Below are 17143 nucleotides of genomic sequence, written 5' to 3' on the forward strand. Positions count from 1 at the left end.
CGTCGCGCACTACCTCCCCTTCCAGAGGGGAAAGGCAAGATTTATTAGAAAAACAGTAAGGGGAAACCACCGTAAGTCAGAGTGTTCTCCTTTGGCTTCTATAAATAACTCACAGGTCCTAGTCTATTTCCGGACTAACTGAAAATTAGTAGACCAGTGGTCACCGGAGTGGAGACCAGCCAGATAGACTCAGCGACAAGTGATGGATGTAGTGGAAACAGAAAACGACATCCACTTCTGCTAACCTAACAAGGCTGCAGAACTCTTACCTTTTCACCTTCCATTGTCTGCACAGAAAAGGAAAAAAGAGCGTCATCGAACCGGTAAAAACGACTGCATCCCACAAAATAATGCATCACCAACCGTTGCGAAGGAGGCTAACTCACGAAGATAGACTTACCAGTGGTATCCGCCGAGATTGACTGGCCATAGGCCACACCAAACAGCTGTATACCTGCCACCAGCCTCTCCCGGAGACATCCTCCGCATTTTTCCGGTCACACCTCCTGCTGTCACGTGGCAGCCTGCTGTAACGTTATACAGTAGAATAAACATAGGCGGCACGCCTACCCACTCTGGGTAGGGTAATTTTGTCGGATGTCTACCCGAACACCACACTCCCTCAAGTGTATACAGTGCAAATAAGGTCAAAGTATAGAAATAAAATTTCACTTAGCTGCCTGTGTATGATCCTTTGCGACCGGGCTCTGCGTCGACCAGGAGTAGACTGTCGTGATTTACTCTCCGCGTTGTGAAGAGAATAATATTCGGATTTTTTGAGAGGGTCCAATCCAACACTTCACGGCCAATCTAGAGCTTAATCAACAGAGTAACCAGCACATGATAAGAATAGCATTATTTCAGCATTCCTGGATATACCTCATATAATACACAATAAAACACATATATCCTAACCCTGCATATATAAACCTATATCTACATATATATACACATATAGATATAACGTATACGCAAGTGGATTGTCCAGACCTATCAGGTCCCTATAGACAGTAATGTGTTGTGAATGTGTACGACCATGTACTGACATGCCCCCGAAGTGGATCTACCAGGAACGTTACAGTCGACAGAAACTAAGTAAATGTCGACAGCCAGGAACAGTAATCGGGTAAAAGTAATAGGAACCTTGGAAACCCCGAAGGGTCTGAGGGAAGCAACGAATACAATTTCGATAACACTCCCCTTCACATATATCTAGAAATAAAAGGGCAGAACAGCCTATTAACGTTTTTTACCCCTGAGGTTACCGTTGATGCCGGCCGGGCATCCACCAACAACTGTGTCTCCCTTAGCGTGTTCACTGTTTTAAGTACACAAATGCCAATTTTCTAATACTTAATTTCCAGAATCAAGTACCGCCATGCGCCGGCGAAGCCGACAGTTATTCCCACAGCAGCTTATGACAAAGCCCTCACACCTGTCGACATGTCGACTAGCCGATAGTGGGAAACCAAACAGGGAAACAGTGCATTTATGTATTACAAGGATTCTGCGTCCATTATCAATCCTAATGCTATATGACACCCATATAGCATTAAAACACTGTGCCCCCCTTCCTTCTTAGTACACAGCAAGTTCCGGTGGGGGACTTAGGAAAATGGCGCTGACCCCTCTGTGAGGGCTAAGCTCCGCCCCTTCCCGGCGCCCTTTAAGCCCGCTCGAATATAAATATACATAGAACCCTATATTGAGCCGAGGGACCTTAAACACAGGGAGATTTTACATCTGAGAGGGGCAACATAACACCCAAACACTATGTCCCCCACTTTGTTTGTGCTTGGTGGGGACATCAGGGAAAATGGTGCTGACTCCGGTGTGAGGCTAAGCTCCGCCCCTCTCGGCGCGCTATAGCCCCCTGCATTTCTAAAAAGAACACAATCAGGACGAGCATCAATATAGGTTAAAACACTATATTTACCCAGACCAATGCTGCTCAGGGCGCCCCCCTGCGTGCCCTGCACCCCAGGCAACCGATCGGCATGTGGGAGCCCCGGCGTGTCGCTCACCCGCCGCTCTCATGGCGGGTCATCGTGTGCGGCGCCCGGGAGCTCTAAGCTCCACATATCTATGCTGCCCAGGGCGCCACCCACTCCCCGGCGCCCTGCACCCATGGCAGCCGACGGGGAAGAATGGTGTGTAGTGCGCTATAACACGCCTGCGGGGGTCTGCATACGGAGCCCCCGGCAACGCGAGTAGTAAAACGGAGCATAAACTAACTCGCTGCCCAGGGCGCTCCCCGCCCCCCCGCCCTGCACCCGTATAAGCGGTGGCGGGGAAATCGGTAAAATATGCTGGCGGGGGTAACGATTTTGCACATTAAGAAGACTAGTAACCTGCTGCCCAGGGCGCTCCCCCCTCCAGCGCCCTGCACCCTGTGAGTGCGTTGGTGTGTGGGAGCATGGAGCGCAGCACTACCACTGTACCTCCGTTACTGAAGTCTTCTGCCGTCTGAAGTCTTCTTTTCTTCCAATACTCACCCGACTTCTTTCTTCTGGCTTCTGTGAGGGGGGCGACGGCGTAGCTCCGGGAACAAGCAGCTAGGCGCACCAAGTGATCGAACCCTCTGGAGCTAATGGTGTCCAGTAGCCGAGAAGCAGAGCCTTGAAACTCACAGAAGTAGGTTCTGCTTCTCTCCCCTCACTTCCACGCTGCAGGGAGCCTGTAGCCAGCAGGTCTGCCTGAAAATAAAAAACCTTACATAAAGTCTTTCAGAGAAACTCAGGAGAGCTCCCCTAGTGTGTGACCCATCACTCCTGGGCACAAAGTCTAACTGAGGTCTGGAGGAGGGGCATAGAGGGAGGAGCCAGTTCACACCCAGTTTAAGTCTTTATAGTGTGCCCAGGCTCCTGCGGATCCGTCTATACCCCATGGTCCTTTTGGAGTCCCCAGCATCCTCTAGGACGTATGAGAAAGAACTTGAAACTTGATTCCTGGTATGCCAAATACTAACTGTCTTGATTGTGAACCAAGAGACTGTGTGATTGTTCTTACACTCAGGTTGCCTAACAGACAGGTGGGAAGGACCGTACCAAGTTTTGTTGACAGCACGATCCCAGTGAAAGTAGCCGAGAGACTTGGGTCCACGATTCCCAGTGCAGGAAAGTCGGTAGTCCGGAAGGAACTCATAAATGGAGTGAGATCACAAAAGTATCACCAGAGAGTCTGTTCCGTGAAGACTGAGAGGCGGCACTGTTGAACACTACCAGAGCGTGCTAAAGGATTACAGAAGGACCAGTCGTTGTAATTTATTTGCTATGGACAAGATTTGTTTTGTTCTATTTTTCTTTTCTCTGTTTCCCGCTGACAAGCATTTTTTTCAGGACATTCTATTTTTGCGAGGTTTTTCATGAGGAGTCGAGTGTGGGACTGAAACTGGTTCTGGAGGAAGGAGTGATTTCCTTATAGGATCTCAGGATTAGCCGATCAGTTTGTTAAAGCCAGAGAAAAATCAAAGGTCTAGTAGTTACGGAGTTCGGAGGTAACGTGATAGGCTATTGTCTGAGGAATACTGTATTTTGTAGTTATTGTGACCCCATATTTGAAGATGAGAGCATCCAGAGATGTCAGTCTAGCAATAAGGTGACAGACATCCCTTGAGTGAGTACCACTCACTAGTTGGTAAGGTCTTAAACCAAACGGAATGTTGGATGTGCTCACAGGTACCTCTAAGACGAAAAGATGCAGGATTAGTGCCATATTTTTTTTAGAGTTAGCTGAGGTACTTGAATTACACGGAAGGGGGAGGGGACCGGTGGACAAAGAATATAATATAACTAGACCCCCTAGCCTTAAGATCCACCAGTACCATAGATAAATCCTTGGTATGTTTAAATCTCACCAATTTCAGGAAATTGGGAGGTAATCAGGAACAATCAGACAATGGCTATTCACACATAGCAGATAAAGAGCTCATTAATATATGTGGAAGAAAGGTTTATGAGTGGCTCTCCCCGAACTCCGAAGGTTTATGTTATCCAGGAAGGACACTACTTATAACCCTTGTTCAATGATGAAACAGACCTAGCAAATGTTCCAGAAATGGAAACAATGTTTAGGGAATGATAGGAATGTATACCATGAAAATTTTATATGTCACTTTCACAATTTGTTTGTGTTTTCTCCCTCTAACCAGCAGAACCTCAATCGAATCCGAACATCAGTGTACAAAGACGTAGGTACATGTATGTGTGAAATGTTAGTCCAAATCAGACATTATAGGCCAAAGCACTGTTCCAGCATACTCTATAGGTTGAATGTTGTCCCACACCCAACCAGTGGTCCCGTGACCGCCGAGTGCATATAGAGGATGTCTCGTCCTCCTCCCTGTCTTCCCCAAATATAGTCAAGTGTCTGATTTGCAAAATGAATACATACGTGTGTCTAGGTCACCGATTATTGTCTGAAATATTTTTCTTATGTTAATAATTTATGGCAGTTATTGTTTACTGCCAAAGGGTGGAATGTCGAAGTCAAAAATATTACATAGAGAGAACATACAGACTCCACACATTATGAGTCGCTATACTTGCAAATACTCACAGCGCGCACCGCAATATATGGTAACATATGCATTTACACAGACATGCCACAAAGATATATTCAACACATATTTCATACAGCACATAATTTGAACATATCAAGCGCCAAAAATCATAATGTTTTAAAATAAGAATTTACTCACCGGTAATTCTATTTCTCGTAGTCCGTAGTGGATGCTGGGAACTCCGTAAGGATCATGGGGAATAGACGGGATCCACAGGAGACTGGGCACTCTAAAGAAAAGATTAGGTACTATCTGCTGTGCACTGGCTCCTCCCTCTATGCCCCTCCTCCAGACCTCAGTTAGGGAAACTGTGCCCGGAAGAGCTGACATTACAAGGAAAGGATTTTTGGAATCCAGGGTAAGACTCATACCAGCCACACCAATCACACCGTACAACTTGTGATAACCTTACCCAGTTAACAGTATGAACAACAACTGAGCCTCACTCAACGGATGGGTCATAACAATAACCCTTATTTAAGCAATAACTATATACACGTATTGCAGAAAGTCCGCACTTGGGACGGGCGCCCAGCATCCACTACGGACTACGAGAAATAGAATTACCGGTGAGTAAATTCTTATTTTCTCTGACGTCCTAGTGGATGCTGGGAACTCCGTAAGGACCATGGGGATTATACCAAAGCTCCCAAACGGGCGGGAGAGTGCGGATGACTCTGCAGCACTGAATGAGCAAACACAAGGTCCTCCTCAGCCAGGGTATCAAACTTGTAGAACTTTGCAAAGGTGTTTGAACCCGACCAAGTAGCCGCTCGGCAAAGCTGTAAAGCCGAGACCCCTCGGGCAGCCGCCCAAGAAGAGCCCACCTTCCTTGTGGAATGGGCTTTTACTGATTTTGGATGCGGCAATCCAGCCGCAGAATGAGCCAGCTGAATCGTGCTACAGATCCAGCGAGCAATAGTTTGCTTTGAAGCAGGAGCACCCAGCTTGTTGGGTGCATGCAGGATAAATGTCAGGAATCGACTCACCACAGTCACATCTGTCCGCCGGTGCGGACTCCGTCCAGGGTCCCTGCGTTCTGCTGTCATCCGCACCTCTGCCCTCAGATGTCATCCTGGGCTTGGGAGCGCTCCTGTGACAGCTGGCGTGTAGCACGCCGCGTTCCCGCCGGGCCGCGGCATGGGCGCCGCCATGACAGTCTCCATCGGTCAGAGCACGGCGGCCAATCCGGTGCTTGGCCGCACCTACTTTCCTCACTCCCACCAATGCCTGCACATCAGGGGGTATATCTGGAGCTGCAGGATCAGTCTGTGATCATCCTGAACTTTGTGTCACTCCTGCGACCCGTGTCTGGATCTGGTACCTGTTCCTCCGTGTTCCTGGTTACCTGCCTATACCTCCGTGTTCCTGGTTACCTACCTGTGACTTTGTGCTCCAGGTATCCTCTACAGCTCCGTGGAACTACAAGCCTCAGCATTACCTGCTTCTGTTTACAGGCTTCACACTAATCACCAACTCAGTGTGCTTCAGCCTAGCAGTAGAGACTCGCTCCAGGTGCATTCCATCTCCTCACCTGTGATGCAGCTTGCTTGCTGCCTGTGCCTCATCACCTGCACTGTGAACATTGCCAGTCTTCTGCCTCTGCTACCAGGTTTGCTGTATGTTACCATCTCTGCTGGTTCCATGTTTCATCAGTTATCATTCATCAGTTATCATTCATCCATTATCATAATCTCTGTTACCATAGACTTTCAGCTCCCACGCTGTACCATTGACATTGCATTCCTTATTGTTTATTTCTGCTGCCTTTTGTGAACTTTGTGTTAATAAACATCATTGCGCCCATGCGCAGAAAATTAATCCAGCCTCCTCACTTTCTCCCTCCTACCTCCACTGACCCACTAGCGCCCCCTCCGGGGACACAGACAAAACCTAGTCTGACAATAAACAGCGAGTCAGTCTTCCTGACTCCAGCCGTTCTGGAAACATATATTTTCAAAGCCCTGACTACCTCCAGCAACTTGGAGTCCTCCAAGTCCTGAGTAGCCGCAGGCACCACAATAGGTTGGTTCAAATGAAACGATGATACCACCTTTGGGAGAAATTGGGGACGAATCCTCAATTCTGCCCTGTCCATATGGAAGATCAGATATGGGCTTTTACATGACAAAGCCGCCAATTCCGACACACGCCTAGCCGATGCTAAGCCCAACAGCATGACCACTTTCCACGTGAGATACTTTAGTTCCACGGTCTTAAGTGGCTCGAACCAGTGGAATTTCAGGAAATCCAACACAACGTTAAGATCCCAGGGTGCCACTGGTGGCACAAAAGGGGGCTGAATATGCAGCACTCCCTTAACAAACGTCTGAACCTCAGGCAGTGAAGCCAGTTCTTTTTGAAAGAAAATGGATAGGGCCGAAATCTGGACCTTCATGGACCCCAATTTTAGGCCCATAGTCACCCCTGACTGTAGGAAGTGCAGGAATCGACCCAGCTGGAATTCCTCTGTAGGGGCCGTCCTGGCCTCACACCAAGCAACATATTTTCGCCATATACGGTGATAATGCTTTGCTGTCACGTCCTACTGTTGCCTTATAGGTAATTGTCTGCACTTAGTCTAATATTAGGGCAATAGATGTTGTCTGAATCAAAATATAATTCATTATAAATAGGCGATGTTACCATAGTGGACAGTATAGTGGATATATATAGTAAGGAATAGATATGAAATAAGTTTGAATGTATGAGGTAATGTTTAGCTGATTTAAGAGATTAGGTTTGTGTATGTGTTTATATAGATATACTGTATATTTGTGTTTTACTGCAAGATGGTAATAAAATAGTGTAGGGAACAGGTTTATTCTGCTCTAGTCATAAATAAGGCCAGAGAGGTTACAGTAAGATCAAGAGTCATTGTAGAGAAAAGGTATTAGGCCATAAATGATAATAGGTATGTGACAGAGCTCTGTTGGTCATTGGAATTCACAGGTGTGCTTACAGTAGATCAGAATCTACTGGTTTGTCTATTGTCCAGTGAATGTTAAAAGCTAGGGAGCATAAATTAACTACTATGAAAAGAGATCACATCCATTGATAAAACATTGTGTAACCGACCCCAGGAAAACTTGTCAATACAACAGAACTTTGGATGAAAAGACATTCCAGATTTTACAATACTATACTTGCTTAAGGCAGTGTGGACACCACACTTTTATGACACCATGCCTCCGTGAACAGGACACGACAGCCCAGTTCAATGTTTGTTTTATTACACCTTGGAATCTGACAAACCTATAATTACCTATTCCATTGGAAACTATGAGAATATGATAGTTTGAATTGGTAAAATATGAGATAAAAGGACCAGACTTGTAGTTAGGAGTTAGAAGGAAGAGGGAGAGGGAGAAGAAGAAGGAGAAGGAAGGAAGTCAGTCAGGAGGAGAAGTCATGGAGAACATGCAGAAGGAATGATTCTTGGGATGGCAATCTTTAACTTGCAAGTATAAATATGATAATAATTGAAACTGTTTGTGAAACTTATGTCATGTTGTTTTATGTTATGTAACGAAGGAAACATAGCATAGCTTAATATAATAATTAGTATATATATCACTACTGTGTATATCTTATTCTGTACGATTTGATCTGCCTGTAAATAAAGAATCATATAAAAAGAGCGGTAATATTCAAGCTTGAACTCTCTTTAAGGAATCTTAACTTCATAATTTCATAAGTCATATATATATATATATAAGGACTGCATATATTTATCAGCCAATTAATTTGTAAGCCTGACATAATATATTTGCAGATATATATGATAACGCATATTAATTAAAATATATCCATATATTAATAACCATATATGTTATATTAAATATTAATATTCATAAATAAGATTCCATAAAGCAATATTGGCGACCACGAATTGGACTTGTTATTACTGAATCTGATTATCTGATTTATAATATTTATGAGGAGTAGCAAATGCTATAAGCTGGCTACCAAATCTACAGAATCACGGTGGGGATGTATCTATGAAAATTTATTACCATTGTGTAATGTCAATTTTGTATTCTGTATAACCTAGGATAAATGTGTTAGTGCAATATACGTTATTTTAACTAACATAATATCTATTAGGAAGCAGCACCAATGGCTGTAAGCCTGCTGGCAAAGTACAAGATCACAGTGGAATAGGTTACAAATGAGAATAAAGAATTTAAAGGCCTAGAATAGAAAATGTGCACAGTGGAAATGAGTATTTCCAAATAAATGAATAAATGTACCAGGTATTAGAGTTTAACCTTAAGACACCGGTCAATCTTAAGGAGAGGATACCTTCAGTACTAAAAACAAAGAATATAAAAATTTAGCATTGTAAATGATTGCAATGTTAAAAATGCAAAAGTTTTCTGTAGCATTAAGAAAAATGCGCAGAACTGCGGCTTTAGAAGCCAAACAGAAATGTAAAGAAGAATCAGGTTCGCGTCTTCGTAAGGCGTGCCTGACCATTAATGCAAAAATGCATTCATTATTTAAGTCCCTTAAACAGAAAAATAAACAGAAAAAGTTTGGGGCAGAAGCAAAAAGCCTGACAGATTGTAAGCAAACTGTCATGACCTCTCAGGAGGAGATAAAAGGAAGTACAAGGGAGAACATTGTAGATGTAGGTGAGACTCAGGACAGCATTGTCCATGTGCAGCACACAGAGTCTGCTATGGTCACACAGACCACCAGCAGAACAGCCTCTTTGGTAAAAGAAGAAAGTAGCAATGTGCCGGATGTGTCTATCATCAGACAGCACATTAATGTAAAGGAGGTAGCAGCAATAGGAGATGTCCCCTATACTGTTTCTACTAAAGGGGAAGATTATTGTAACCCAGATTATGAGTATTCTGCTGAATACACTCTCAGAGTTCCCAATGTAAATGAAGAATTTGTTATGCCCTTAGGCAAAGGTGAATTGTCAGCAGATTTAAACACTGATAGCTGCAGTACAGTGCACACAGGGGTGGAGAAGTTCCCCATGGTGAAAACTCCCATGGCAACCAGAGTTGCAAACCTTGAAATGTATTCACCTGGAAACATGTTTAAAGGGAAAATCCATGAAATTAATTCAGGAATGAATGTTTACAAACAAAGTTCCCAAACTTTTGTAACCCCCACACAACACTCAGAGAAATCTAGTGATGGTGCAAATGTTTGCATGCTCTCAGAGAGACCACATGCAGAGTGTCATTCTGCAAACCACACACCAATTAACAATGACACAAAGTATCACCAGGATGAGAATCTTTTTATGCCCTGGCGCCATAACCATTTTATTACAGGTGTGGAAAGACAGAAAGCCCTGGGACCTGCAATACATATTTGGCAAAGTCTAACAAGTTTCTCTCCCCACAAGAATATTTTTCAGGAAATACAAGATGCTTCAAGACCAAGAAGCCATGCCAAGCAGCAAACGCTATGGTTGGAGACAGTCTGGGACCAGGCTGCATCACAAGGGAGTATGGTCACAAGTGAATACGGTAGTATCATTCCTTTACTTGTTAGATCCAATGTAGCCATTGTTTGCTTTGATGTTCCAACAGCCACAGTTTCCAAATTAAACCTGCATCATATCTGCAGCGACAATTGTGCTGCCATTGACACACAAGGTGACAGGAAAGATTGGCACAGGCCAGAAACAATTGTTTGTTTGTTATTCAATCTTTAAAGACACATTTGTAAATTCTGTACCTGATAACATGCAGCAGATAGGACAGAATGCATAGCAAGCTATGTTAAATCACTGTATAAATATCTGTGATATTCATTGTATGTATTTTTGTTTGATTCATAGTAATCCTGGCAACCTGTATACAGAATGGTGCAAGACTCCAAAAAGACTCCAATTTACAAGGGAAAAGGTCTTCATTAACCCTTTCATCGCTGCTATCCAGCAAAATCTACATAGCATCCCTAAAGACTGATATATGGACAAATCCTCAAGGAGTTTTCCAGTTTCACAAGAAAGGGGAAGGTTTTCATTAACCCTTTCATCACAAGTAATCATTACTTGTCTTTCAAACTACATGTACACCCCCACAACAGTGTACAGCACATCTCATCACTGTGATTATACAGAACTGTCTCATCCCTTCATATACCTTAATCAAATATATGTAAACATTTGTCCGATATATATATATATATATATATATATTATGTAATTGTATTATATACCTTGTAAATATTTTATGTTTTTTTAATATTACACAGTAGATACTACCTATGCTTCCTTCGTAAAAGCTTCAAAAGTAATTAAATATCTAATACAGGATGGTATACCACGTTTTAACAAATTGGGACAAGATTATTAAGTGGGATGAATAATTCTCTTAATAAAGACTGTAACAAGTCAAAGGGAATTATTTGTAGCGTAACAGGGTCAACTGTATATGCACATGGCTGCATATAAAATAATACTGGATGGAATTAGATTTAGTCAAAGCCATTCCTAAAAGATATTTAATATCTGTTTGAAGCAAAATTGTATTCATTTATTGTATTGATAGGATGTTACTATATACACATCAAAAGCATTTTAAATAATTATTAGTCAAAATATAGGTAGGATAGAAAACGCCTTTATATGGGTTAAACTGGTATAAGGTTATGTAAGATTGAGATGTATAAATAGGTACAAGGTAGAATAAGGAGATTTAAGACTGCATGGTAATTTATTCAGTGAGGAAATACAGTAAACAGAGTAGGTGTACTACTCACAGCCATTTGTGGTACTATTGCCCGAAGACAATTAAGACCTACTATTAACAAGCAAGGAAAGAAAGAAAGAAAGAAAGAAAGAAAGAAAGAAAGAAAGAAAGAAAGAAAGAAAGAAAGAAAAAAAAAAAAAAAAAAAAAAGACTTTCATATATGACTGTTCTATTCAAAATCACAACCTGTTTTGTGCAAAGCAATATGGACACTGGTCACAACTGCGGCATTGGATAAACGCAAAGGAAACAGAACTGCTAAAGACTGTATAAAGACTATTACTATTACCGAGGGTCATCACAAGTACTGAGTTGCAAACTCAAGATCATAGTACGCAAAATACACAGCCCTCTGCGTCAAACAGCGAAATGGCAAGCAAAGGAGCAGCTGCTATGAAGAATTTTACTTCAACTGTCTCCATAATGCAAACGCAAGGCGTCTCCAATTGCAAGCAAACCACGCAGATGACAGTCTTATCCCAGTAAATTGCTACAGCCAAGAACAGCAAAAATGTCCAAACGTACTGATCCAGATACAGAAAAAAGGTCTACAATTGGGCTATGGTATTCCAAATGTCTGTAGAAATTAGTTTTCCTCATGAATACTGAATAAAACCTCAGTCTTGGTCTGCTTTAGTTAAAAGTAAAAGTAGAATAAGGTTAGATAAGCTAAGAATTTTTTGAGATTTTTAAAAATCATAATGGTTATTATTACACTTATGGTATATATTATGGTTACAACAAAAGTTATGTTTTGAAGAAATATTTTGAAATGTATTTGGAAGCAATTACGCTAGTTTAATGTGTGGCCAATCAAAATAATTTCTCATGGCCACAAGGGGGCGACTGTTGCCTTATAGGTAATTGTCTGCACTTAGTCTAATATTAGGGCAATAGATGTTGTCTGAATCAAAATATAATTCATTATAAATAGGCGATGTTACCATAGTGGACAGTATAGTGGATATATATAGTAAGGAATAGATATGAAATAAGTTTGAATGTATGAGGTAATGTTTAGCTGATTTAAGAGATTAGGTTTGTGTATGTGTTTATATAGATATACTGTATATTTGTGTTTTACTGCAAGATGGTAATAAAATAGTGTAGGGAACAGGTTTATTCTGCTCTAGTCATAAATAAGGCCAGAGAGGTTACAGTAAGATCAAGAGTCATTGTAGAGAAAAGGTATTAGGCCATAAATGATAATAGGTATGTGACAGAGCTCTGTTGGTCATTGGAATTCACAGGTGTGCTTACAGTAGATCAGAATCTACTGGTTTGTCTATTGTCCAGTGAATGTTAAAAGCTAGGGAGCATAAATTAACTACTATGAAAAGAGATCACATCCATTGATAAAACATTGTGTAACCGACCCCAGGAAAACTTGTCAATACAACAGAACTTTGGATGAAAAGACATTCCAGATTTTACAATACTATACTTGCTTAAGGCAGTGTGGACACCACACTTTTATGACACCATGCCTCCGTGAACAGGACACGACAGCCCAGTTCAATGTTTGTTTTATTACACCTTGGAATCTGACAAACCTATAATTACCTATTCCATTGGAAACTATGAGAATATGATAGTTTGAATTGGTAAAATATGAGATAAAAGGACCAGACTTGTAGTTAGGAGTTAGAAGGAAGAGGGAGAGGGAGAAGAAGAAGGAGAAGGAAGGAAGTCAGTCAGGAGGAGAAGTCATGGAGAACATGCAGAAGGAATGATTCTTGGGATGGCAATCTTTAACTTGCAAGTATAAATATGATAATAATTGAAACTGTTTGTGAAACTTATGTCATGTTGTTTTATGTTATGTAACGAAGGAAACATAGCATAGCTTAATATAATAATTAGTATATATATCACTACTGTGTATATCTTATTCTGTACGATTTGATCTGCCTGTAAATAAAGAATCATATAAAAAGAGCGGTAATATTCAAGCTTGAACTCTCTTTAAGGAATCTTAACTTCATAATTTCATAAGTCATATATATATATATATAAGGACTGCATATATTTATCAGCCAATTAATTTGTAAGCCTGACATAATATATTTGCAGATATATATGATAACGCATATTAATTAAAATATATCCATATATTAATAACCATATATGTTATATTAAATATTAATATTCATAAATAAGATTCCATAAAGCAATACTTCCTAGCCTTTATCAGCGTAGGAATAACTTCATCCGGAATGCCTTTTTCCGCTAGGATCCGGCGTTCAACCGCCATGCCGTCAAACGCAGCCAGGGCCCTTGTTGCAGCAGGTCCTGTCTGAGAGGCAGAGGCCATGGGTCCTCTGTGCGCATTTCTTGCAGTTCCGGGTACCAAGTCCTTCTTGGCCAATCCGTAACAATGAGTATTGTTCTTATTCCTCTCTTTCTTACTATTCTCAGTACCTTGGGTATGAGAGGAAGAGGAGGAAACACATATACCGACTGGTACACCCACGGTGTCACTAGGGCGTCCACAGCTATCGCCTGAGGGTCCCTTGACCTGGCGCAATATCTTTTAAGCTTTCTGTTGAGGCGGGACGCCATCATGTCCACCTGTGGCAGTTCCCATCGCTTTGCAATCTGTGTGAAGACTTCTTGATGAAGTCCCCACTCTCCCGGGTGGAGGTCGTGTCTGCTGAGGAAGTCTGCTTCCCAGTTGTCCACTCCCGGAATGAACACTGCTGACAGTGCTTGCACGTGATTCTCCGCCCACCGAAGAATCTTTGTGGCTTCCGCCATTGCCATCCTGCTTCTTGTGCCGCCCTGGCGGTTTACATGGGCGACCGCCGTGATGTTGTCTGACTGAATCAGCACTGGCCGGTTTCGAAGCAGGGGCTCTGCTTGACTCAGGGCGTTGTAAATGGCCCTTAGTTCCACTATATTTATGTGTAGAGAAGTCTCCAGACTTGACCACAGCCCTTGGAAGTTTCTTCCCTGAGACTGCTCTCTGGACCTCGCCTTTATGAGGAGATCGTCCAAGTACGGGATAACCATAACTCCCTTTTTTCGAAGGAGTATCATCATTTCGGCCATTACCTTGGTAAATATCCTCAGTGCCGTGGACAGGTCAAACGGCAACGTCTGGAACTGGTAATGACAGTCCTGTACCACAAACCTGAGGTACTCCTGGTGAAGTGGGTAAATGGGGACATGCAAGTAAGCATCCTTGATGTCCAGCGACACCATAAAATCCCCCTCTTCCAGGCTTGCAATAACCGCTCTGAGCGATTCCATTTTGAACTTGAATTTCTTTATATAAGTGTTCAAGGATTTTAAATTCAGAATGGGTCTCACCGAACCGTCCGGTTTCGGTACCACAAACATTGTGGAATAGTAACCCCTTCCCTGTTGAAGGAGGGGGACCCTGATAATCACTTGCTGGAGGTACAGCTTGTGAATTGCCGCCAGTACTACCTCCCTTTCCATGGGGGAAGCTGGCAAGGCTGATTTGAGGTAACGGCGGGGGGGAGTCGTTTCGAATTCCAGCTTGTATCCCTGAGATACAATTTGTACAGCCCAGAGATCCACCTGTGAGCGAACCCACTGGTTGCTGAGTTTCGGAGACGCGCCCCCACCGCACCTGGCTCCGCCTGTGGAGCCCCAGCGTCATGCGGTGGACTTAGTGGAAGCAGGGGAGGACTTTTGTTCCTGGGAACTGGCTGCATGGTGCAGCTTCTTACCTCTACCCCTGCCTCTGGCAAGAAAGGATGCGCCTCTGATCCGCTTGCCTTTCTGAGAACGAAAGGACTGCATTTGATAATACGGTGCATTCTTAGGCTGTGAGGAAACCTGAGGCAAGAAAGTCGACTTTCCAGCTGTCGATGTGGACACGAGGTCCGATAGACCGTCCCCAAACAATTCCTCACCCTTATAAGGCAAAATCTCCATGTGTTTTTTAGAATCAGCATCTCCTGTCCATTGCCAAGTCCATAAGACCCTCCTGGCAGAAATGGACATAGCATTAATTCTAGAGCCCAGCAGGCAAATGTCCCTCTGAGCATCTCGCATATATAAGACGACGTCTTTGATATGGCCCAGGGTTAGCAAAACAGTATCTCTGTCGAGGGAATCTATGTCGTCTGACAGAGTATCTGTCCACGCTGCTACAGCACTACACATCCAGGCTGAAGCAATAGCAGGTCTCAGTAGAGTACCAGAGTGTGTATACACTGACTTCAGGATAGCTTCCTGCTTTCTATCCGCAGGCTCCTTTAGGGCGGCCGTATCCTGAGACGGCAGGGCCACCTTTTTAGATAAGCGTGTCAGCGCCTTGTCCACCCTAGGGGATGTTTCCCAACGTAACCTGTCCGTTGGCGGGAAAGGGTACGCCATCAGTAACCTCTTAGAAATCACAAATTTCTTATTAGGGGAACTCCACGCTTCTTCACACAATTCATTTAATTCATCAGATGGGGGAAAAGTCACTGGCTGCTTTTTCTCCCCAAACATATAAACCCTCTTGGTATTAACCGGGTTACTCTCAGAAATGTGTAATACATCTTTCATTGCAATAATCATGTATCGGATGGCCTTGGTCATTTTAGACTGTAAATGTGCCTCATCATCGTCGACACTGGAGTCGTACTCCGTGTCGACATCTGTGTCAACCATCTGAGATAGAGGGCGTTTATGAGCCCCTGACAGTTTCTGAGTCGCCTGGGCAGGCGCGGGCTGAGACCCCGGCTGTCCCAAGGCTGCAGCGTCATCAAACCTTTTATGTAAGGAGCTTACATTGTCGTTTAAGACCTTCCACATATCCATCCAATCAGGTGTCGGCCCCGACGGGGGCGACACCACACTTATCTGCCCTTGCTCCGCCTCCACGTAACCCTCCTCATCAAACATGTCGACACAGCCGTACCGATACACCGCACACACATAGGGAATGCTCAGACTGAGGACAGGACCCCACAAAGTCCTTTGGGGAGACAGAGAGAGAGTATGCCAGCACACACCACAGCGCTATATAACACAGGGATTTTCACTGCTAATAAGTGATATACCCAATAGCTGCTTTTTTTGTATTCTTTGCGCCTAAATTTATGTGCCCCCCCTCTCTTTTTAACCCGTCTTGTACCTGGATACTGCAGGGGAGAGCCTGGGGAGCTGCTTCCAGTGGAGCTGTGAAGAAAAAATGGCGCTGGTGTGCTGAGGAAGAAGGCCCCGCCCCCTCAGTGGCGGGCTTCTGTCCCGCTTTCAGTGTAAAATAATGGCGGGGGTTTTTACATATATACAGTGCTAGACTGTATATATGTATTTTTATGCCAAAGGTACTTCAATTGCAGCCCAGGGTGCCCCCCCCAGTGCCCTGCACCCTACAGTGACCGGAGTGTGTAAGTGTGCTGGGAGCAATGGCGCACAGCTGTGGTGCTGTGCGCTACCTTAAATGAAGACAGGAGTCTTCAGCCGCCGATTTCGTCGTCTTCTAGCTTCTGTTCTTCTGGCTCTGCAAGGGGGACGGCGGCGCTGCTCCGGGAACGGACGATAGAGGACAGGTGCCTGTGTTCGAACCCTCTGGAGCTAATGGTGTCCAGTAGCCTAAGAAGCACAAGCTAGCTGCAAGCAGGTAGGTTTGCTTCTCTCCCCTTAGTCCCACGTAGCAGTGAGTCTGTTGCCAGCAGAAGCTCACTGAAAATAAAAAAACCTAATAAATACTTTCTTTACTAGTAAGCTCAGGAGAGCCCAGTAGGAGCACCCAGCTCTGGCCGGGCACAGATTCTAACTGAGGTCTGGAGGAGGGGCATAGAGGGAGGAGCCAGTGCACACCAGATAGTACCTAATCTTTTCTTTAGAGTGCCCAGTCTCCTGCGGAGCCCGTCTATTCCCCATGGTCCTTACG

At 43.6% G+C, this 17143-nt stretch overlaps 1 protein-coding gene across 1 annotated transcript in view; it reads right to left on the bottom strand.

Moving 5' to 3' along the window:
• LOC134969515 (copine-7-like) overlaps window positions 1-17143 on the bottom strand; it is a 600833-nt gene that overhangs the window by 420349 nt on the left and 163341 nt on the right. The gene's annotated exons all lie outside the window — the stretch shown is intronic.

This window comes from Pseudophryne corroboree, chromosome 11 (assembly GCF_028390025.1).
Source record: "Pseudophryne corroboree isolate aPseCor3 chromosome 11, aPseCor3.hap2, whole genome shotgun sequence".
Lineage (NCBI taxonomy): Eukaryota > Metazoa > Chordata > Amphibia > Anura > Myobatrachidae > Pseudophryne > Pseudophryne corroboree.